This window comes from Cupressus sempervirens, chromosome 5 (assembly GCF_028749045.1).
Source record: "Cupressus sempervirens isolate cs-2001-9-10 chromosome 5, ASM2874904v1, whole genome shotgun sequence".
NCBI classification, from domain to species: domain Eukaryota; kingdom Viridiplantae; phylum Streptophyta; class Pinopsida; order Cupressales; family Cupressaceae; genus Cupressus; species Cupressus sempervirens.
The window spans coordinates 927,161,620-927,187,833 of NC_143122.1; positions in this window are offsets into that span (position 1 = coordinate 927,161,620).

The window sequence follows — 26,214 nt, forward strand, 5'->3', positions numbered from 1 at the left end:
TGTGTGATGATAGATCTCACTCTCATGAGTTTGTGCAACATTGTTTCAAGAATTATGTTGATTTCTTACAAGAGCATGTAATTGCTATGGATAGACATATCATTTGTTCAAATAACTATATAGGTCAATACAAGAATGCTCACATGTTTCGTTGCTTGTGTAGGATGCACATAGAGAGGAGGGTACCTCATATTTGGAGTTTTTTGAGTTTGGCCATGGGAAAGGGGAACATGATAGAGCAAGGGCATGTGTGAAGAGAGCTCTAGTTAAGGAGCAATAGAAGATTTTAGTACCAGAGCTACTTGATTCTCATAGAATTATTGATTGGTGTAGTTTAGCATTATCATAGGGGGGGACTCTTGATTCAGTGGTATACAAGTTCTTTTGGTTGGTTGAGGAAGGGTCCATAGGTGATAGATCAAATTGTGTTGCAATGAGAGACTCATCAAAAATGCATTCATTTTGGAGCTCTAATTATAGTACATAGACCATTTAGACATGACAACTAGCTTGCTTTTGTCCTAGTTGTTTTCATTTTGATTGAGATCACTGCGAGTCGAATGAGTGGGTGGACACATGGGCTCCACATTATCTTACTCCATTATCTATCATACCCTCTATCAGAAATGATGACATGGAAAGTTCACTTGAGCATAACCATCTATAAGATTTTCTTGAGCTAGGATATGTCTTTGCATTGATTACACCATAAGGGAATGATGAGAAATCTCATTATTGGTTAGTAAATTGTGTAAGAAGTAAACAAAAGCTTGCATAACTAATCAAAAATGACGATGGATTCACATATCCTACTAGTTTAGTGGTTGTCATTGGAATATGGCTGCAGATATACATGCTTAGAAGGAATGAAATTTCTACATTTGAAGACTATTAGAAACAAAAAATAATTCTCATATATTCACATCTTATTATAGCAACAAATTAAAAAAATTTAAAGCATCAAGGAAGACCAAAAGTAAAAGAACTTTTCACTATTACTAATGATAATCATGAAGGCATTTTGGAGACCCTAAAATAGAGAGAGGATCCTATTGGAACACTTGACTAGGTATATTTACTTCTTATGTTATTTTCTTCATAATGATTTAGTGAACTGATGATTATTTTATTTAATACAATAAGTTACTAATATTTTTTATGATATTGGAATGTAGGTACATCATGAAGAAATTGGGGGGGGGGGGGGGGGGGGGGTGGGGGGGTGGGGGGTGGTGTGGTGTTGTTGGGGAGAATTCCTAAGATTTATGATGTATTATGATGTAAAATGAGAAATTTTTTTGTCTATGATTTTTGTAATAATGAAAAAGATAGGTTAAAATAGATACACATTCTAATTTGTATTTTGGTAGGTTCTTTGTAAGGAATTATAAGAAGAAGATATTGAACAAGTTCTTGCAAATCATATTTTTATGTGATACAAGGCTATAAGGACAATTTTAAGAGCATTTATAACTACATGAGTATTGAAGCAATGAGACATTAAAAGATAATTTCTTGTGGATATTTTAAATTACAAGTTTGACTTTATTTTTATTTGACATAAAGCTAACATTGTGATTATTAAAACCATTTTTATCAAACTAATCAAATAAGACAAATTTAGAAAATATGGATGAACAATTAGAATACTTGATTCTTTAAAAAATAATTTGGATAAGGTGTCAATAAGTTTGAATACTCATTCGCAATGAGGCATTGAAACAAGAAATGATTTTATGATGCTAATATTGTGTAAGAATTTTACTACAAGTCTTATCAATGCATTTCATTTGTTCTATGGTGTGAGGTTTCTATTGTATATTTTACTCATTATTTTATTCTAATAATGTGATCTTGTATATTGTCAAAGTTAAACCCTTTTATATTGCTAACATTTGGGACTGAATCATAATGTTGCATTTGATCCTCTCCATAATCATCTTCATGTTCAAGTTCTAGTTTGAATGGTGACTCCTCCTTTGACTTGAGCTAGGTAAAATACCCAATTGCATAGCCTCTTGAAAGCACAAACTTTAAGCTTGATTTTCTAGTTTCTATAGTGTTTCTCCTTTTTGTTGGTTCATCATGGTTACCATGCATTATTACAACCATGATGACTCTTCCTCCATTGGAAAAAAGTGTGGAAACAATGCTTAGCAAATTGATTTTCCCCCTAATATTAACTTGTCTCCTATATTTATTGTTTTTGATTTGTATGCTTTCAAAGGTACTTTTTCAACTAATTTGGATGTAGGTACACTTGAAGAACCCAAGGAGGAGTTAAACAAAGCCATACCACCTATGCCTAAACCATTGGTGGAAGCTATTTTGGACACAAGGATCAGTAAAAAAATATGGAGGAAAACATATTATGAGTATCTAGTATAGTGGAAGGGGAAAATAGTAGCATATGCCACTTGGTTGACTAAGAAGGCTCTTAAGGCCTATGGCATTGAACCTTCACTTCTCAACACTGCAAAGACTAGAGTTTCTTTTATGTAGGGGAGAATGGTGCAAAGAACCTATTTTTTGTTATTTTTTCTTGATGTAATAAGGTCTAGGGATAGATCTAATGATCTCCTTATGACCATCCACTTTTGTAATGGACACAAGACCCCATGGTGCAACTATAAGCCTTGGGCATCAATTGGTCCAATAAAGTGGATTTTTTTGTTATTTCTATGTTTTCTAGGTAGTCTAGGCATTTAGAACACTAGTAGGGTCCCTAGGAGTTTGTGGAATCAATTTACAAGAAAATTTTCAATAAAAGTTGTCTTAGTGCAAAAATTGCAAAAATTGCAAAAATTGCTTAGCAACTTTTGCAATTTTCTTGACAACTTTTCAAAATGTAACTCCTAATAGCTACAACTATCCATAGGTTGGTTTAATTAGTTGCAAATAGCCTATAAAGGCTCTGAACATCCGAAGAAGGAGATAGATTGAAAAAACACATTGTACTTGCTCTCAAATCAATAAGAACTTGCTATTTCCAATGCATTTTTTCTGATTTCTCACATGCAGTACGGAACCAAATGGTTGAAGGGTGAACTATTTGCATTGATAATTTGGCACTATTTATTTATAAGATTTTTTTTTTGGTTTGAAGTCCCTATCAATCATTTTCCAAAATTTATTCAATTTCCAAATACACATCCATAAAAGTGCATAAAAATAACATTCTACGACATTAAAGGATCACCATAGCGTAACTTTGAAACCACTAATCTTGGAATCAAATCATTAGTGCCATTAGCTCCAAGTGGGTAGGTGAACCCTAGTGACACCCATTTTCTAACCATAGAGACCATCCATCGTTCGCAGCCACCCTGTACTAAGGAGTCTCCAAGGTGCTCTAAGTGCATTTCAAGGTCGATCTTCTCAGGGTCGTAACTTAGAGTTTGTGAGGGATATCAATGAAATGTAAAATTCTACAAGATGGTAATGTCGAGGCCTAAAATAATCTATCTCATTTTCGAGGGATCACATTCCATTTGGACTTGTCATAGCAATCTTGCTCGAAGCCAAAACTCATAGTGTGCCTCAGTTCATAGGTCCACCATAGTGTAACTTTGAAACCACTGATCTTGGCATCAAATTGTCAATGCCATTAGCTTTATATGGGTGGGTGAACCCTAGTGCCTCCATCATCCACAGCCACCCTGTACCGAGGAGTCTTGAAGGTGCTCTAAGTGTGTTTTGAGGTTGATCTTCCAAGGGCTGTAACTCAGAGCTCATGAGGGCTATCAATGAACTATTGAATGATACAAAATGGTGATGTTGATGCCTAAAATAACCTGTCTCATTTTTGAGAGATCACATTTTGGTTAGATTCGGCACAGTGATCTCACTTGATGCCAAAACTTGTAGTGTGCCTTAGTTCATAAGTGCACCACAGTGTAATTTTGAAACTACTAATCTTGGCATCAAATTCTCAGTGCCATTAGCTCTAGATTAGTAGGTGAACCCTTTTTTTGACCACAAAGATCCTCCTTCATCCATAGCCACCCTGTACCAAGAAGTCTCCAAGGTGCTCTAAGTGGATTTTGAGGTTGATCTTCTGAGGGTCGTAACTCAGAGCTCGTGAGGTCTATTAATGAATTATCAAATGCTATAGGATGGTGATGCTAAGCCTAAAATAACCTATCTCATTTTTGAGAGATCATCTTCTATTTGGATTTGGCAGATTGATCTCACTCGATGTCGAAATTCATAGTGTGCCTTAGTTCAGAGGTGCACCATAGCATAACTTTGAAACCATTGATCTTGGCATCAAATCATCAGTTCCATTAGCTCTAGATGGGTGGGTGAACCCTAGTGACACTCTTTTTTTATTGCAAGAACCATCCATTGTCCGTAGCTACCTTATACCAAGGAGTCTCCAAGGTGCTCTAAGTGCATTTTGAGGTCAATCTTCCAAGGGTTGTAACTCAGAGGTTGTGAGGGCTATCAATGAATCATCAAATGATATAGGATGATGATGTTGAGGTCTAAAATAACCTATCTCATTTTTGAGAGATCACCTTTTATTTGGATTTGGCACATCGATCTCATTTGATGTCGAAACTTGTAGTGTGCCTTAGTTCATAGGTGGACCACAATGTAACTTTGAAACCACTGATCTTGGCATTGAATTGTTAGGTTCATTAGCTCTAGATGGGTGGGTGAACCCTTGTGACACCCTTTTTCTAGCCACTAAGACTGTCCATCATCCATGGCCACCCTATACTGAGGAGTCTCCAAGGTGCTCTAAATGCATTTTGAGGTCAATCTTCTAAGGGTTGTAACTTGGAGCTCATGAGGGCTATCAATGAACCATTGAATGCTATAGGATGATGATTTCAAGGCCTAAAATATCCTATATCATTTTCAAGAGATCACATTTTGTTTGGATTCAACATAGTGATCTCGCTCAATGCCAAAACTTGCAGTGTGTCTCAATTCATAGGTACACCACAGCATAACTTTGAAATCACTAATCTTGGCATTGAATAATCAATACAATTAGCTCTAGATGGGTGGGAAAACCCTATTGACACCCTTTTTCTAGCCACGGAGACCATCTATTCTCTGTGGCCACCCCATACCAAGAAGTCTCCAAGATGCTCTAAGTGCATTTCAAGGTCGATCTTCTAAGAGTCGTAACTTGGAGCTTGTGAGGGCTATTGATGAACCATCAAATGATACAAGACAATAATGTTGAGGTCTAAAATAACCTATCTCATTTTTGAGAGATCACATTCTATTTGGATACGACATAGTGATCTCACTCGATGTCAAAACTCGTAGTGTGCCTTAATTCATAGGTGCATCACAACATAATTTTGAAACCACTAATCTTGGCATCGAATTGTCAAGGCCATTAACTCTAAATTGGTAGGTGAACCCTAGTGACACCCTTGTTCTAGTTGTGGAGGCCATCCATCATCTACGACCACCCCGTACCAACAAAACTCCAAGGTGCTCTAAGTGCATTTTGAAGTCGATCTTCTAAGGGTTGTAACTTGGAGCTCGTGAGGGCTATCAATGAACTACCAAATGCTATAGGAAAATGAGCCATAAATTTTTATTGAAAAGTGAAAATAAGCGAAAATAGTTAGTTAGGGGTTTGAGCACAATCATACAAGGTTGGAAACACCTATATAAGGTGTGAAATGATAGCATGCATTAATGAAGCTAGTTTTGTTAAGTGGATCAGTATGGTTATTATGATCAATTTGAGAAATGTATAGATGTTATTCATATAGATATGGCGTTGGGGAACCAAGTTAAAAAGGTTTGATCCAATCAAGTCTCTTAAGTTGGGATACTTTGAGGTTATGTTGAAATTGAAAAGTTGTAGTATGAGGATAGTAACAAAGTGAAGTGCTAGTTATCAAGGATTATGAGTCTAGGAATAAGTTTATGGTTGGAAATAGAATACATGGTTGAGGAGTGGAGTCCTTAATTATGTTGAGATTATATTTGAAGTCAAGAGTTAGTTTCAATGTTGAAGGTAGAGTTTGAAGTTAGATTTCAGGTTATGTGAACCTTGTGTAAGAGGTTAACAAGTCTGTTTATGTCATGGTAGCACTTCAAATTAAACATTGCATCCAAATTTGATAATAAAGGTTTTTAAATTTTTATTCAAAAATTATTGCATTTGAATCAAATATAACAAACATAATCAAAATTAATGATATTCCTTAAACATGAATAATACACATGATCCACAATAAATTGAAGAATACTAAATACTAAATTAATATGTATATCATTGTGCACATAAATGACAAAAATATATATAAAAATACATGTATCCATAGAAAAATTACACAAATATATATCAAATATCATGTATCCATATAAAAAGTACACAAATATATATATAAATATATAGATCCATATACAAAATGTGGTTGATCATGCCATTGGAATGTGTATAATATCACTGTTTCTATAAATAATGTGGCATATGCCATCTCAAAATGTCTCATGATGCATCCTCTAATAAATGAACTATCCTAGGGTGATGGTGGATGATCAGAATGTAACCTCTTCACTGCACTAGGTGGATTGGATGCCTCCTACATAAATAAAAAGGAAAATCCAAAGTTTACTAAATTTATATGATTCTTTGTATCTAACATTGAATTACTCAAATTCATAATGATCCTTTTTTTTTAATGAAGATTTATACTATTAAACTTTCATAATAAATACCTCTCTCATCAACCTCTTATGCTGGTCAGGAGTCCTCTTATATGCCTTCAGCCATGCTTGTATCTCACGGATTGTGGGTTGTGTATGTTCAAGTATGTTTGTCAGATGAATATACAACTTAAACTATAATTCATAGCATGCTAAATTTATAACATATTTAATCATGAATTCAAACTATGACTTACTAGTGTAGGCTCCTCCTCATGATATAGTGGCCTCATCATCAAATCTACAAAACTCTCTCATTAAACCTTGTGTGCACTAGCAATCTCCTAGGAGATACAAAATAGTAATTGTTAATATCACAAAAATTAGTTTTGAATTTATTTATGAAGATAAGGAAAATAAAAAATGAATGATACTTATACATATAATGGGGCTCTCAGTGTGAATGGAAATTCCTAAGCATCTATGACACGAAATCTATATGGGCTCATCACTAGTAGCCACACCCTATATACAAGAAAGAATGCAATTAAATTTTATTACCACAAACATTTTACAAGAATGCATCGATATTTAATCAAATATAAAGCACCTAATTACCTTTTCTTTGTCAATGAGTGCTGGTTCATCCCCTACACTTTTTCCCCCAAGGATAGGTGGTACCTACAAGATAAAAGAAAGATTAGCAACCATATATGCTACAATATAAAATAGAAAAAATAATGAGAACACAACATAATGTATCATAGATGTCTCGAGGCCAAATGAAATGGTTAAGAGCATAGCATCATCAACCTATCTGAGCTCCTCCTTAGTCATCAACTAAACATGAATGAAAACCACATACATGTATAAGTTAATATGGCTTAAAAATTAAAATTATTCTATTATAAAAATTAACTTTAAATTGCATATGTCATAACAAAAAAATGTATACATGTACCAACATAGAAGGAGTCCATGCCTTTGCATTCCCCTCCTCTCTTGCATTAGAGTTTGTAGCCTCTACATGTGTGTCTAGTGTATCCTCATCTAATACAAAATGATACTTAGGAAGATCACCTATGGAACCTAGGAAAATATTCTTGCACATAATGCAAGTGTGAGGAACAAAAATGTGTGATGAGCTAGCCAATGATGAACTAGTGCTAGCATCATTAACATGGAGAGGCAAGACTAACCTAGCCTAAGATATCAATAGGCTACTTAGCCTATGAATGGCTCTAATGGTCTTAGAGCTAGCCTTTTCAATAATATTAGGATGCTGCACTTGAGTTTGGGGGGAGATACTAGTAGGGGGGACAAAAGTGTCAGCTTTCTTTTGTTGGGAAGAGGGTCTATCCTAAGGAGCTCCTAGTTCTACACCCATAGTGGGCTTTATGCTCCAATAGTTTACTTTGAGTTTCAACACAAATTCTACATATAATTTCCTAAGGAAATAAAATGGCACCTCTAAATTGCAATGTGGAGGGATATCAAAAACTATCCACCAACGATCCCAAAAGTTTGCATGTATGGTATCATTTTTGCACCATTTAATCGATAGTTTGGCATTTCTTTTGTGGATTGGTATACTAGTTTTTGGGTTCACAAAAAGGCTAGCCAAATTCTCTTTGGTTATATTGAGGGCCACAACATCATCATAATCCAAGCCATCATCAAACATCTCATGCATTTCATCACACCAATGAAGATTTGTATTTTGTTGGTTGGTAAGGGTTTCAATGTTATCCACTATGGTGTTCAACATGGATAACATAAGAGCCAATGCAGGTACATTATTATATGTTCTTTACAAACCCCTCAATTCGATAAGATTTTCATTTATTAAATCCACGATTTGAGGATGATTTTTTTTTTTTTTTTTTTTTGGGGGGGGGGGGGGGGGGGGGGGGGTAGAGGATCATTTGGTGCATAGTTTTGTGAGGGCACTGGATCATTTGGTCGGGGGTTATGAGGAATAGTGTTCCTTGCCTCAATGTTATCATTTTCATCATCCATTCCTATTAATTTGCAAAACATAATTTATATTAGCAAAAACCTTAATTTTAACAATTTCTATCAAAAAAACCCTAAATTCTAACAAATTCAGCTACAACTAACAAATTAATGATAAAATTTATTAAATTTAAATTAAAATAAAAAAAAACTTACTTATATCAGATATACGATATGGAAGTCAATATCCAAAACCCTACGCATGACATTCACTATTATAACAACCCATGGGTTGCTTTTTTATTATTATAAAAATTGGAAAATATTGGGTATCCGATATTATATCAAATATTTGATACAATATCATATATTCAATATTTTCCACATCAACTACATGTCAACCCATGGGTTGTCTTTTTTGAAACACTTCATGGGTCAAAAATAATAGATTAGTAATTTATACTATACTATTGTATTACACTATTATATTATATTATACTCATATTAATATTTGTGAATGATTTACAAAATATAAAATAAATAATCTTCATAAATAATATAATATATATTTATTATTTTATAATTATATAATGTAATAACTAATTTATTATATCATATTACTTTATATATATTTCATACTACATATTTTTAAGTATTTGTTATCAAGTATCCAATATTATATCAGATATTTGATATCAAATCAGGTATCCGATAAAGGTTGGGCCTTACTTTCCAAGTTTGGTACCTAGATAGGTGAAAAAAGTCAGAGTAGATTTTGAAATGTTTTTACACATTTTTAAACTCTATTTTTTCCACATTGCCACTTTTTAGCACACCATGATCCTACACATACCCCTTGCTCCTACACATATTAATAGTATGTCCTTTCTTACCACAGTTATGACAAGTAGGTTTGGAGTTCTTAAATTTTTGGTTCCTTTCTTCTACACTTTTGGATGACTCTCCTTCTTTAATGCTTGTATATCCCAGTCCAGATGTATCACTATTAGGTCTAGGGGATTCGGTGCAAGAGCACCCACATAAAGTATTTAGGTCAAGTTTTATGTATTTAGGTAAACTTTTATGTATGGGCCGACTTAAGAAATTTATCTTGATTCATCATTAGGATAAGATAATTTTCTTGGGATTTGTACATATCATTGTGGGGTTAGTCTTCCCCATTCTATACTGATCTAGAATTTTCTATTTTGTAATAAATCTAGAATTTTTCGTAGACTATCTTAGCAAGTATAAATAGAGGTTTAGGTTTAGGTTTAGGTCAAGCTTGAGAGCAAATTTTTTGGAAAAAAAATTACAAAGAGAAGAAATCTACAAGAAGAGCTAATGTATGTACTATTCATTTGATAAATTACATAGCAGAATTTTATAATCTATCTCTTGCTGGTGCTGGTTCCTATTGCAGTTGTGTTTGCTTTTGTTGCATTTATCTCTGCATCATTTTTTGGTATCAGAGATTGGGGAAAGCTCTTGAGGCAATTAGATTTTATGTTTGGTAGAATCTCATCAATTTTCTAAAGTATTTGATGGCTTCACTTGGTTTGTTGAAACTTTTAGCAAATTCATTTTCCCTTCTTAGGTCATTTTTCCTTTGTTTATTCTGTAACTTCAATATTGTTATCTCAATGTCCTTGACATTTAGTTCGTAGTTTGCATTCATCATTTGACTTAGAGTATCCAATTACATGTTGGAAATCTTGGTTAGCTTTGTTTACTTCTCTTCCAGTTTGTTGGCCAAAATTCTTTTGTCATCTTCAATAATGACTTTGTCTTCCATAGCTTTCTTCTTTTGTTTAGTCACCTCACACAACAATATTGCTTGTGATTCTTGCTTGAACTTGAGATTTCTGATTTCCTCAGCTTGGGCTCTATTCTTTTCCATTATATCTACAACTAGTGCATCAAATTTATTGGAGTCTCCATCTATAAATAGCCTAGTAGTGTCTATCTCTCTATATTGTGTGTCATTCTCCTCAATAGCAATTTCCTTCCTTCTCTTTAAAAATTTCTTTATATCTTCTCTTACTTGATTTAGTTGATGTAGAATGAGATGTATTTCAATCTCTTGGTTCTCAATAATCTTTCCTCAAATCTGCAAAGCTTCTCTTTTTGAGAACAAAGCTCTCATACCAATTGTTGGAATTACAATAGGAAAGGTAAAATTTTAAGAGGGGTGGGAGGGATGAATCAATAGTTTAAACTTGGACCCATTTGAAACTTTCACCACACATCCATTGCATACATTTACTATGTAAAATGAAAAACCATGTAAAGCATGTACATCTAAAACATGTAAGCAAGTAAACATTCACACACATATGACACTAGATATAATTACCCACAAACCCTACAATGCGAAGGTAAAATTAGGCTGGGGATGACAACCACAAATGTTCACTATTGTAATAATAAAGTGTATCCAATGAAGGTTATAATATTTTGACCATGAAACATGATCTACCCTATGAAAGGTCTACCCTATTAAAGGCTTGCAAAGACTATTAGGTCTCACCCTATTAGAGGATTTCAACACACTATTAGAAGTGTTCCTTGCTAAAGGACTTTAAGTCACAATTAAGTAAACACTTTGTTAGAGGACTTCAATATAGCCTATTAGGACTACTCTGTTAAAAGATTTTTACTAAAATCACCTGTTAGAATGTCTATTAATTGATCCTACGGTTAGCACTTGTTTGCCTGAGGATAAATCACCTCTAAACTATTGTCTTCTTGATCCTTCTTGATTAGATGTCTCCTTTTTGTATGCTCTTTGCTTTCCTCTATTTTTCTCTAGCTAATTTTGCAATGCAATCTCACTTCATAACTCCTTACCCACCTTGAATGCTTTGTTTGCAAATGCAAACTATTGTCTTTGTTCTTTCAACATTCATCGACATTCATAGAAAGTTTAGGGTTTTTCCTCCTTAAAAAGACATAGGTGACTTAGGGTTAGGTATAAATCAATGGCTATTATTCATCCATTTTTCCACTTAATCCTTCCCATTTTTTGATTGGCTACATGTAATGCATTAGGAATTCAACTTAAGATTTATGATTATCTCTAAAATGTTGTAATTTAGCTTTAAGTCAACTTAAAAATAGTTTATATAGCTGTTTGCACCATTACAAATAATTATGTCAAAACTATCTCACTCGACATCTAAAGTCTTTGATGCTTGGCATATGCTATTCTCTATGTTTTGACTCAACATCTGTACCACTCAGCATCCACTATTTACTCAATTGCTTAATCACTCAACATACATTATTTGTTTGACACTTGAGTGACTTGGGACTCAACACTCACTATTAACTCAGCATGTTCTATAATATACATGTTGTGCTCGGCATGTACTATTTGTTTGACATGAGCTAAGTAAATAACTTAAGTGCATGTTAGACACTCATTTGTCAAAAAAAATCTAAGATCAACAAATTAGACTCTCCATTTGGTGAACATAGCCCAAGATTGGGTGAACCACATTAAATATTTTTATTTTATGTTATAATTATGTGTATTTTATTCCTTTTCATTACTGGTTATATTTGTATATAATTGTTAGATTTTTTTCTTTTAACCCTTCAAAGTAGTATCAACATGTGATTTTTTTTGTTACCTTGTATAGGAAAGTTTTACATGTGAGTGGGAGTCTCACTTGAATGAGACCAATAATAGATAGAGGTAAGTTTAGGGTTGATAAATTTAATGAGAAAAACTTGAAGTTATGGCAAATGAAAATGGAAGAATACCTTTACAAGAACAATTTATGGTGATGATCTTGAAGAAAATACAAGAAAGAGTCAAATTTATCATACGAGGGCTAAGATATTTTGCACAAAAAGTCACTTGATAGTATTCAATTATGACTAGTACAATTAGTGGTATTTAATATTGTAAAAGTAAAGATAACTAAAGAGTTAATGGAAATTCTAGTGAAGATGTATGAAAGTTCTTCCACTTTGAATAAGGTATTTCTCATGAAGTGTTTACTTAATATGAATATGGCATAAAGTGGGTATATTTTTTATCATGTAAATGAGTTTCATATGGTTACCAATCATTTATCTTTTATTAATTTCAATTTTTTGAAGAAATTAGGGCTCTTTTGATTTTGAGTTATGTTCTTGAAACACATAATGAATTTGTAATGGCTGTTAGTAACTCTTTTTTCCAGTTTAAATAGCTTTGAATTTTATAATTTTGTTGTTTCTATTTTGAGTGAGAAAATTTGTATGAAAAACTTAGGTGCATGTACATCAAGTAGTGTTTTGAATGCAAAAGGGAAGAGTATATCAACAAAGAGAGGAAATAGTTTTAGAAATTATAGAAAATCATGAGAAAACTCAAAGGGAAAGATGTCTCCATCTAGAGGACCAAGAGTTTTTTATATTGTGGAAAATTAGTTCATAAGAAGAAATGTTGTTGGTATTAGAAGAATAATGAAGGAGACAAAATAAAGGGAAATAAGGAGTCACATTTAGTAAGTAATAAATATGAAGAGGATTGATCTCTTCTTTCACTAGTAAATGAAAATTGTTAATGTGTTTAAGATTCATGGGCTTCATTTTATGCTACACCCAATATACATCATTTTATTAATTATGTCCAAGGGGACTTTTGGCTTAGTTTATCCAAATTTCTAAAAAGGGAAGAATTAAGATTAAGTTGTAGAATGAGAATCATTAGAGCTACTACAAGAGGTAAGGCATATTCCAAGGCTAAAGAGGAGTTTACATTTAGTAGGGAAACTAGGAGATTTAATGTGATGGAAGAGATGATAGTAAAATGAATCTAAGGAAGCACATACCATCCACCTTGCTAGAGTTACACACTGAAGCCAACACAAATATGGAAGAAACAACATTTTTTATTAATTCTAATATAGATATGATTTGATAAATTAATCACAATATGTTAGGCATAAGGCTTGCTTGGTTGTAGCCATACACAACATAATTACAAATACAAAAATTAGAAGCTCACAATTACAATGCCAAAATAATTTGATCTTTGTTCATTAATAATTTTGAGTTTTTCAAGACAAGTGTTCTTTATGTCTATTCAATGTTCAATTTTACTTGACTATTAGTCTCCATTGAAGCTTCAAAAATTTGAAATCATATGCCAATTTATATTTTGTAGTTGAAGATTTGCATAAATACTTATCATTCTATGCCATTTTCTTTTGAACCTGGAGATTTTTTGTGATTCCTTTAATTCCCCTATGGTTGAAATTATGTTATGTATTATTATTTATACTCTTTAGTGTATGTGCAGGATCATGGTGTGCCAAAAAGTGGTGATGTGTAAAAACTAGAGTTTGAAAACATCTAAAATAATTTCAAAATCCACTCTTAGGTTTTTCCACCCATCTTGATACCAAGGAAAAAAGGTTGGGCCAAACCTTATTAGGTATATGATATAAGATCAGATACCCAAAACCTGTGACTAGAAATTAAAAAAAAAGTCAAGAGCAAATCAGGCATTTGCATTTGAGCTTGGTTTGTATTGCCTCTATTTTGGGTATCAGATATAAGAAGGGGTACACTATATAGGTAACAATTTATTTGTATTCTTTTACGATTTTGAATGAATTTTAATATAAATTAGGTATTTTAATTAGAAATTGTTGAAAAGTAGGTCTTTTTTAATAGAACTATTGTTTTACAATTTAATAGGTAGGGCTTAACCAAATGATGACATTGAGTCACTGAACAATATTCCTCAAAACCCTCCACCAAATGATCTAGTACCCCCTCAAAACCCTTCTCAAATTGAAGATTTGATAGAAGAAAATCTCACCAAACTAAGGGGTTTACTAACCGCATATAACACTATACTGCATTAGCTCCCATGTTATCCAGATTAAACATCATAACGGATAATATTCAAACACCTACCAATGAACAAAATATTTCTTTTCATTGGTGTGAGCAAATGCATGCTATGTTTGATGATGGGTTGAACTATGAAAAGTTTTTGGCCCTAAAAATAAATAAATATGATAAAGTTAACCTTTTTGTAGACCCAAAAATTGGTAAAATAGTAGATCACAAAAAGCCCAAATTATCAATTAAATGGTGCACAAATGAGGTTATGTGTGTGAAATTTTGGGATCATTGGTGGATGGTTTTTGATAAACCTCCACACAAAAATTTAGAGGTATCATTTTATTTCATTAGAAAACAATATACCAAATTTGTGTTGGGCCTCAGGGTGAACTACTGGAGCATGAGACCCAACATTGGTGTAGGATGAGGAGGAGCTCCTCAGGATCGACCCTTTGCTTAGTCAAAGAAAGATGGCACTTTTGTCCCCCCTACTAATGTCTCCCCCCTCCTCTAGTGTACCAACCTAATATCATGGTAGAGGCTAGCTCTCAAACTATTAGAGCAATCCATAGATTAAGTAGCCTATTGATATCCTAGGCTAGGTTAGTGTTGCCTCCCCATGTTGATGATGGTGACATGAGTTCATCATTGATGAGCACATCACATGTTTGTGTGCCCCATACTTTAATAATATGCAAGAATATTTTTCTAGGTCCCATAGGTGATCTTTCTAAGTATTTGTTTGTATTTGAGGAGGATGATACACTAGACATGCATACAGAGGCTACACACTCTGACATGAGAGAGGAGGGGCATGTAGAGGCATGAGATCTTTTTGTGTTGGTACATGTATACATTTTTTGTTATGTCATATGTAATTTAAAGTTAATCTTTATAATAGAGTAATTTTAACTCATACTAACTTAGAAACATGTATGTGATCTTCATTCATGTTTAGTTGATGAATGAGGAGGAGCTCAGATAGGTTGATGATGTCACTCTCTCAGTTATTTCATTTGGCCTTGAGACATCTATGGCACATTATGTTGTGTTCTCATTATTTTTCTATTTGATATTAGAACACATATGGTTTCTAATCTTTCTTTTCTTTTGCAGGTATCACTTGTTACTGGGGGACAAAGTGCAAGGGGTGAGGCACAACCCATTGATAAAGGAAAGGTAATTAGGTGCTTTTAAAGTGATTAAATATCAATACATTCTTGTAATTTTTATTTTTTTAATGAAATTTAATTACATTCTTTATTATATAGGGCATGGCTATTGGTGATGAGTCTAGGTAGATTCAACATCACAGACCCTCTAGCATTTCCATAGGCAACAATAGTGCCATCATATGTATAAGTATCATTTATTTTTTATTTTCCTTATTTTCATAAGTAAATTCAAAATTGATTTCCATGATATTAAAAACTATGCTTTTGTATCTCATAGGAAACACCTAGTGCATAGGAGTCTAGATGTTAGAGTTTTATATCTTTGCTCATGAAACCATTATATCTAGAGGAGGAGTCGAAAAAGGTAAGTTTTAATTTGAATTCTTGATTATATGTTAAAAATTTAGTATGCTATGAATTATAATGTGTAATAGGTTAATGATTTTTCTTCCTTGATAAATTGGTTTATACCTTAACTCTTTGCATGTGCAAAGGCTTATGGAATAAACAAAAGTTAACAATAGAATGGGTTAGTGTAGTAATCTATCAAAGACCACTGAATTGAAAGGTACACCTCCCTTATGAGTGAAAGATATGCAATGAATTTGTCTTCTAGTTTTTGGGGGTATTCTCTTAACTAGAGAGTAGAAGAGGCAAAAACCAAGTTTCTCAACACTTTAAAAACAACTTAGGCAAAGGAGGGGAACTATCTCAGAAAATGCAATCTACTCAAACTAACAATAGAGATAAATGGAAACATGTAGAACTAACTATGAAAAAAACAAGAAAAGAAATATAGTGAAATTAGTAATTCCCAAATTAAAAAGTTAGCTAATATTTTAACAATACCCAAATTGTCTATTCCTTAGCTTCTCACACATTGATTTCCAAATTCTATATGCAAAGAACTAAACTAAACACAAAGACTATAATGAATGAAAGACAAGCTTATGCTAATGAGAGTAAAGCATACAATCTATTGAATAATGGAAATAAAGCCAATTTCATTCACATTCATTTAACTTTCAGCATTAACTCATACATTCCAAAAACTCCACTTAAACTAGATGAACAACAAAACTTAAAATGAACTCAAAGTCTCACATAGTAGTCCTAGCTACAAGGGTTTGCCCAAAGTAAATTTTGTTCATATTATTTACATCTTAAAAGATTACATTTATAGGCCTTCTCAAAATGGCTGGTTACATTGGATGATTTCTCAATGGAGCATTTTTAAATAGAATAATCTACAAATAAGACAAGCTTGAAATAGTGTTCATCATAGAGAATTAGCAAAATGCAAAAAATGGTGATAAAAGAAGGAAGAGGGGAAAATAAAAAATGTCTAGAGAAGCATCAAAATCATCATGCCTTCTTAGAAGTAACTATTTTATTCCTATATGATTTCATAGCTTTTGTTACTTTATCCATGTCTTTGACACCTAGAATGAGGATATTGTCAGCTCTTATCATCCAATAATTATGCATTTTTGTAAGTTCATCAATTATGGCCACCCTCAATTGAAACTTCTTCATTTCTCTTTTTATGACTGCATCAGTTGCTAATAGTTCCTGGATCTTGGCCACCTAGAAGTTAAGAAGTTCAATGGCTTTGTCAATGAATGCGAGGAACTTAGACTTCATACTCTTGATGACCACCAACTTTTCATTAGTAGACATAAAGGACTCCATGTGCAAGATCTTCAAGCATTGAAACAACTAGTCAATAATATTTTGCACCAAGTCCTACACATCCTTGAGTTCACTTTCTTATCTCATAGAAATTTCAATGACAAACTCCAACAATTCCTTCTAGTGGAAAAAAGACTCTTGGCTAGTCTTTAGAATCTCGTGAGCAATGGCCACATTGGTCGTCATATCTATCACTTCCTATAGAAGGGCCAATTTCTCTTTCAACTTGTCTGATGCCTTCTATATGATTGATATATGATCTAAGGTAGCCTCTCTAAGCTTTTGAGCATCTAGTACCAAGCTCTCTAGATTCTCAACTATTGGGAGACCCTAGGACTTTATCTGATCTACTCATGCTTGGCCTACTTGCATGAATTGTCTCTCTTGCTATAGCTTGAGTAGTAAGTTCTTGTTTTCTTCTACATTTAGATCAAATTGACTAGAAAAGGTACTCCCAAGTGTATACTTTATGTACTCTACTAGATCTTTGTTGGAGGTCTTCAACATCTCTTTTTTTTCTCTTAACTTCTCCAACTTGTTCTGAATATTTTCATTGGTAGACTTCCACATGTTCACCATGGAGTTGTGAAATCTAATGCCATTATCCAAAGTTTGGGAAATCATCTTTTGAGAGATCATGAAATTTTCCCTCTTTCTAATGCTTTTCAATCTCAATTAGCATATGGCTAGTTGTCAAATTTGTAGACAATGTAGTGATTGTCTTCTACTTTTTGTTCTTCTTTAATGGCTGAGAGGAGGTGACTTGTGTGATCAAGTCTTTTGATGGGGTAGCATCCTCATATCTTCTCTTCTTTCTATCAATGATTTCCTCAAGCCAAGACTCTATAGAGAGCATACTAATAGCAAATTGTAGTGCAAAAGGATCAAACATCATCCTCAAAATCAACAAAGTTGGCTTACTTTAAGAAGCAATAGGGAAGGCAACTACCTTGGTAATTGATAGGGCTAATGTATCCCCTTGTTAAGATACTTCCTATTCCTAGCCATCCATGTGATTCATATCACCATCAAAATTGATGAGTTGAATAGGGGAGGATGGCTTAACCACTAATTTACTTCCCCTTATCCTTGTCATTTTCCTTCTCTCCCATATTCCCAATGTTCAAAAGAGGGCTAGCTCTATAGGTTGGAGTAAGTGACACATTCTTTTTTGGAGGGTAGTCTCCTCTCTAGCCAATAGATTATGATGGCCCAATAGATGTTGTTGTAGTGGTTGTAGCTACAACTAACTAGGTGGATCCTATTGACACTCCATCTATTGAACTAGAAGCTCTAATCCTTTTCTTCCCCACTTAGGTCCACTCCACCTATTTATCTATTCTTTTAATTATCCCTAAAATGAGAACCTCCATCATATCAATGACTACCTTAGCAAGTGGAGTAGATAGAATTGGTTTTTTCTTGATCTTCTCATAAGAGATAAGGTGCATATAGGCTCCATCATTTGTAAGATCGGAGACATCAACAAAATCATTATGCAATTTTATTTCATCAATAGTTAACCTTGACCAAAATATCTCCCTAGTTTGGTACTCATTGAGACACCTAGACTAGAAATATTCAATATCTAGGACATGCCTATAGGCACGCCCCAACTTTAGAAGATGCCTTACAAAATTTATTAGATCATATTGAGTCCTAGGAACCTCATAGTCTAATAGCTTGATCTTACCTTCAAAACACTATACTAGGTTCTAGGAATTTGTCGGTGTAAATAAGTATTTACTTATTACACTTGTTTAAGTTTACTTAGGTTAATGCATTATTTATTTATTTTGCATTATTTAATTATTATTTTAGGTGAGACACTTAGGAGTTTGTGTACTCTTATTGAGTTATGCAACTCTAATTATGTACATGGTGTCTACAACACAAGAGTATGCATCATTCACTGAGTTGTCATGTTTACAACACAGTTATCCACAATCCTCATTTAGCACATGTTGTCTACACCATTGATTTACATGCTACACCATTGTAGGCTTATCCTTACATCATTACACTTAATCCCTTCCTCAATGGAGGATAACCCATATCTAGTGGACATGTGCTTGGTTGTATGACATATCATGATGCTGACTTCTATGCATTCTAGAAGCTCTCCTGAGGCCTTTATATACAGACACTCCTAGTGTACTCTCAAATGGGCTATGTTGAATATTGAATGAATATCATCATTCTGATCATACTCTATCTATTTTGGTCTACTAAGTGCTTGTGTTGAGTTCTTTAGTTCTTGGGTGAATTATGGCCTAAGCCAAATTCTTATAGAATCTAACTTAGAGGCACATGAATACCTACCTACCACAATAGGGAATGGAATCTTGACAATTTTCTTAACATTGGAACAAAGGGTGTTCACTTCTAGAATTTGTCAACATATCTTGACTAAAACTACCTTGTCCTTAGGATATCTAGGAAATCTTTTGGGAAATCCATCATAGGCTCCTATTTGCAAATAGGAGATGCTTGAAAACTAGATGAATAAGCATCCAAACTAGCTTATAATTAAAATTTCCTTGGGCGAAAATCTCCTCTCAAGGAAACCTTGCAACTTAGCACAATATTATCATAAAGGAATCATTAAGAACTAAATACTCCTCATAGATCCTCTATAGTTGTAGATGCAAATAGGTTTTGGATAACTGGGAGACTAGGCTACAAATGGTGTGTTGCTAAAGCATAAATCAAATAGGAGGACATATAGAACTGCTTAAATCCTCTAGCAAAATTCAACCATGAAGAATTCTCATGATACATGATCTATGAACAATCAATCTTCATATCTTTAGTGTAGATAGCTTGCACTAGTAATAAATGGTGCTTGATGAACTCCAAAATGTCCTCTCTTCTCTTCAATCTAATGAGGAGTGTGAGGATATCCATTATCTCTCACTTTAGGTTTGTGCTAAACAATTTTTTTGATATTTTTCTCTTCTTTGGGTGGGTAGTCTGGAACTAGGTCCTCTACATATCCTCCCATTTGAGGGTATTTTTCTCATTAAACATGGACACAGAGGACCTAAAATCAATATCACAATACTACTCTTGTAGATGGATACCAAATGTTGATTGCATCAGAGCCTTATTAATTGACAAGAGGATGGACTAATCTAGAAACAAAATCTATTGTGTTTCTATATTGTATCTCTCAATACACTCCTTTACTAACTCAAGTGCATGAACTACCATTGGAAAAATGACTTCCTCTACCAATCCACTCTCTTTGAGTTTCAGAGTGATTGGGTGAATGGGTTGTGAATTTAGCCTCCTATATAGATCACAAAAGTTGTACAACTTAAATGATGTGTCTATATAATCTTTTAGCTCACTTTACAATCCAATTAGTCTTTCATAAATAGTAGCTTTGATTTCCATTAACTATGATTGCATAGGGTGCATTTCTCAATAAATAGCCATTTAAATAAATATGTAGAAACCAATTGCTTGCAAATCAAATGAAATAGCTTTAAGGAATTAGAACATTGGCACCACACAAAAAAGATTAAGTTTGACCAACTATTATAATGGCCATATTTTCTTTTAATTCCTAAAGAAATGGCTATTTAAAATTTCTATTTATTTTCACTTAGATAATTAAGTTCCTAAGAACAATCTTACTTTACTTAAAAGTAAAGTGATATGACTAAAGTCATTAAACAATACAAACACTTGACTTTATAGGAAGTGTCTCACTTTGCTTTAGAATCTAGAATGAAGATGTCTTTAACAATATTAACATATGCAGGAGAGAAAGAAACACTTAGATTTTCTGAATTGTTGTTTTCCTTTTATTTAGAGTTGTAGCATAGGAGTAATCCTTTTGCTAGCTTGTGCACTATGTTCTTTCAATTTTTTCCTAAGACATTTAATGTTGCTTTTTCTTCATAATGGGTTTGCATGTTCAACACTTACTTCTCTAGAGGTATCTTTTGGGAATCCCTAAAGTATATTTTAATATTTGGTAACTTGACTTTGAATTCTCAAAACCTCTAGAAAAGAACCTTGTTTTTTTACCTTTTGGTGGAAAACTCTTTTTTTAGCAACAATTTTTTGACTGAGGCACAACAAATAACAATTAACTTCTTACATTAATCTGATGACCATGAGAAAAGAACTTAAGCATTGCCTCACTTATTATGATCTTTAAATAGTTCTTTCAAGAATATGTTGACATTAATTGATCATTTAAAATTGATATTTGGCTCAAGTTCATGCCACCTCAGAAATAGAACAAAACAACTCCATTTCCATGAGTATGCAACAACAAAACCATAAACCCTTATCTCTAAGCAATGTTTGATCTTATTTCCATAGATCTGAATGTGAGTCACCCTAGCCTCTATCCATAGCTTTGTAAGTCCTTGAGTATTGGAAAAAGCACATTTACATCCCTTTTAATCTCTTTCCATGGCTCCAACCTTTAGATTCATAGTTGGTGTAGTTTTCTTGAGGGGAAAATCAACTTGACAACTTAGAATCCATGAGAAATGAAATATTAGGGAAAGATAACAAAGAATGAAATTCAAAACACTTACTTCTCATTAGGAAGACACAAGATCACACCCAAACCTTACATAAATCACCTAAACCTTGTGTGCACCAAAAAAATAAGAAAACTACACATAAAGATTGGGTAAATATATTGCAAAGGGAGACCTAAAAAATGTAGATAGAAAAGTGCTTCAAGAAAGATGAGAAGTAACCTAAAACAAACATAGACACCTATTACTCACTTTAACCAATGACCTCAAGCTATAATAGGGTAAGACTAACACTGGGAAACATAATGTTATAGTTTAAGTTGTAGATCCATCTAAGAAACATACTTGAACATATATAGGCCACAACCAACTGGGTTCCATAAATCTTGACATATGAGAGGACTCTTGATTACCATAGGAGATTGACCACATAGGTATTTATGATGAAAATTTAATACTATAAATCTTCATTAAAAAGGATAATTATGCATTTAAGTAATTCAATGTTAGATATATAGAATCATATAACTTTAGTAGTGTAACATTAGGTTATCCTTTTTTATTTATGTAGGAGGCATCCAATCCATGTAGTTTAGCAAAGAGGCTATATTTTGATGATCCACCAGCAACATAGGATATTATAGTTGTCATAAGATGTGTCATGAGACATTTTGAGATGGCATATACCACATTGTATATAGAAAAATTGATATTATACACATTTTGATGGCATGATCAACCACATTTGTATATGGATCTATGTATTTTGATATATATTTTCATAATTTGTCTATGGATACATAAAGTTTGATATATATTTCCATAATTTTTCTATAGATACATGTATTTTGATATATATATTTTTTTCATTTATGTGCACAATGATATACATATTAATTTAGTATAGTATTGTTCAATTCATTATGCATCATGTTTATTGTTCATGTTTATGGAATATTATTCATTTTGATCATGTTTGTTATATTCAATTCAAATGCAATAATTTGTGAAGAACATTTTAATAACCTTTATTATCAAATTTTGATGCAATGTTTAATTTGTAATTATATTAAATATTTGTAATTTAAAATTATCCCTTAAGATTTCTACAATTAGCCAAATCCATGGCCAATTTGGTCTTAGGATCCCCTCTTTGGTCTTACAAGACATTTTAGTATGTACTTGTCTCAAACATTATTGGGGCTTTGTGGTCATAATAGCAGTGTCACTAGGTGTCATGATTTGTGGAAAGTTCTCTAAATCATGCATTTAATATTTATTGTGATCCACAAAAGAAATGTTATTTTCTAATTGGACCACATGGTGTTGCTTAGTTGTATTTTGGTGAGAATTTAATATTTATTTTAAGGTAGTTATATTTACCTTTTATACCACATTAGTTGTGTTTGTAACATATTTGATGGTAAGTGACTATTTGAGCAAGGCTTCTGATTATTTGTAATTAAAATCTTCAAGTATAAGCTCTTCAAGTGTAAGATCTTTGGTTGTAAGCTCTTCTTGTAGAAGCTATCTCATATTGTAAGAATTTGGAGTTCTCTCATTTGGAGAATATTGTAATAAATTTCAAGTATTAATGGATTCTTTATGAAGTATTTTATCTTCTCTTTTTTCTCCATGTTGTTGTGTTCTTGGTTATGAATGTGTAAGGATGGTATGGCCCTTCATCAAATGGTATTAGAGCTAGGTTTTTGAGTGTGTGGACTGATCATCAAATGTGAGGTAGTTTGCACCAATACCTTGGGTTGGGTGAATTTTTTCAAGAAGTTCTTGAGTGTATAGGAAGACACTGACTATGAGGCAATTTGCACAAGGTTCATGATTTTAGATAAGTGTGCAGACAAATTGCCAAATGTAAGACAATTTATATGAGGTTCTTATGTTGCAAGAAGTTTTTATTATATAGATTTGAGCATGGAGAAGAGAAAGAAAAAAATGAATTTTGTGATCTAATAGATTATGAGGATTCCTAGACTTGAGAAAATTAGAGCAAAAAATAAAGAGGCATTGCAAGTTGCATTCTTTGATTTACAAAAGAAAGTGAATGAATTAGAAGTAGAATTGAAAAATAGAATTGTGTGTGTCACTAGAAAGGAGATGTTGAAAATTCCTTGGATTTAGAAAATAAAGAAGATTTAGTGGACTATTACACATGCAATATAAAAGAAGAGCAAGATGATGAAGATGAAAATATTTGTGAACCAAAAGTTGAAGAATATGCAAGAGAGGAGGAGGAGCATGAAGATGAGAAGATTTTCAAACTTGAAGTAGATCAAGATGATTTGAAGATTGCAGCAATGGAGGAAGAGTACAATGCCTTGGTTGGAGGTGAAACAAGTGAAGCAGTTACATGCCTTGTTGAAGACACAAAAGAAGAATTCAAAGATAAAGACATGGAAGAGGTAAATTTCTATGAACCATGGGATGTTGAATATGAAATGAGTTTTAAATTTAATGATGTTGGTTTATATGAGGATTTTTTTAGTGATGTGTGGTATGAAAAGGAATATTGGTATGGTGTTATTTAGTTTATTACAATTGTGTTTAATTCAACAAGATTAACAGAGGATGAAAGTTATACTTGAAAAAATTTCATTACGGACGAGAATTTTTAGTAGTAGACACTTGTTTTAGCTAGGGGTGGGAAAAGTTGAAAGAAAGAAATATATTGATAGCTGATACTTGTTCTAGCTAGGTGTTGGAAGAGAAGAAAAACAATGTCATTGTCAACTAATTTTTTTTGTGAATTCATATCCACAAATTTTTTTCTACCATGGGTGTATGATGTAGGAGCATTTTGCATCATGAAATTAAAGGGGATCTAGAAAAACAAAAAAAAAAAAAAAAAAAACCAAAGGAGAGAGAAAGTGACAAATTTAGAGGAAAAACAATTTAAAAATGAAAAAATAGGAAAAAGGAGAAAAAGAGGAATTTATATTTTCAAGGTGCATAGGTGGTTTAAATAGAAAAATGGGAAAATGGTTGTCATTTCATTTATCAAGGTGTGTAGGTGGAATTTTAGAAGTTTGTGGAAAGTCCCTTAAATCATGCATTTAATATTTATTGTGATCCATAAAAGAAATGTTATTTTCTAATTGGGCCACATGGTGGTGCTTAGTTGTATTTGGGTGGGAATTTAATATTTATTTTAAGGTATTTTTATTTACCTTTTATCACATATTGGTTTTGTTTGTAACATCTTTGATGGTAAGTGCCTATTTAAGAAAGGCTTATGATCATTTGTAATTAAGCTCTTTAAGTGTAAGCTCTGCTTGTAGAAGCTCTTGGTGTGCAATCTAGTTGGAAGCTCCTGATTTGGAAGCTTTCTTTTTTTGCAAGCTCTCTTATATTGTAAGAATTTGGAGTTCTCTCATTTGGAGAATATTGTAATGAATTTCAAGTATTAATGGATGCTTTATGAAGCATTTTATCTTCTCTTTGTCTCCATGTTGTTGTGTTCTTGGTTATGAATGTGTAAGGGTGATGTGGCCCTCCCTAATGTAACTAGGTTATTATAGATCTCAACATGACCATCATATAGAATTCAACATTTCACCAATAGACCCCACAAGCTCCAAGTTATGACCCTTAGAAGATCGGTCTCCAAGCGCACTTAGAGCACCTTGGAGACTTTGCAGTATGGGGTGGTTGTAAATGTTGGAGGTTTTCCATGGCTAGAACAAGTATGTCACAATGGTTCACCCCACATCTAAAGCTAATGGTACTGATGATTTGATGCCAATATCAATTATTTCAAAGCTATGTAGTGATGCACTAATGGATTGAGGTACACTACAAGTTTTAGTATCGAGTGAGATCGTTGTACTAAATCCAAATGGAATGTGATCTCTTTGAAATGACATAGGTTGTTGTAGACCTCAACATGACCATCTTGTAGCATTTTACATTTCATTAATAGCCCCCAAAAGCTCTAAGTTATGAGCCTCAAAAGATTGATCTCCAAATGTACTTAGAGCACCTTGGAGACTCCTCGATATGGGGTGGCCATGAACATTGGAGGTTCTCTATGGCTCAAAAAATGGTGTTAGTAGGGTTCATCTTCCCATAAAGAGCTAATGGTGTTAATGATTAGATGCCAAAATCAATGGTTTTAGTGTTACACAATGATGCACCAATGAACTAAGACACACAACAAGTTTTGGCATCGAGTGAGATATTGTGCCAAATCCAAATGGAACTTGATCTCTCTAAAATGAGATATATTGCCGTAGACCTTGAAATGCCCATCCTATAGTATTCAAAGTTTCACCAATAGCCCAAACGAGCTTTGAGTTACAACCCTCAAAAGATTGACCTATAAATGCACTTAGAGCACCTTGGAGACTCTTTGGTACTGATTGGTCACAAATGTTGGAGGCTCTTTGTGGGTG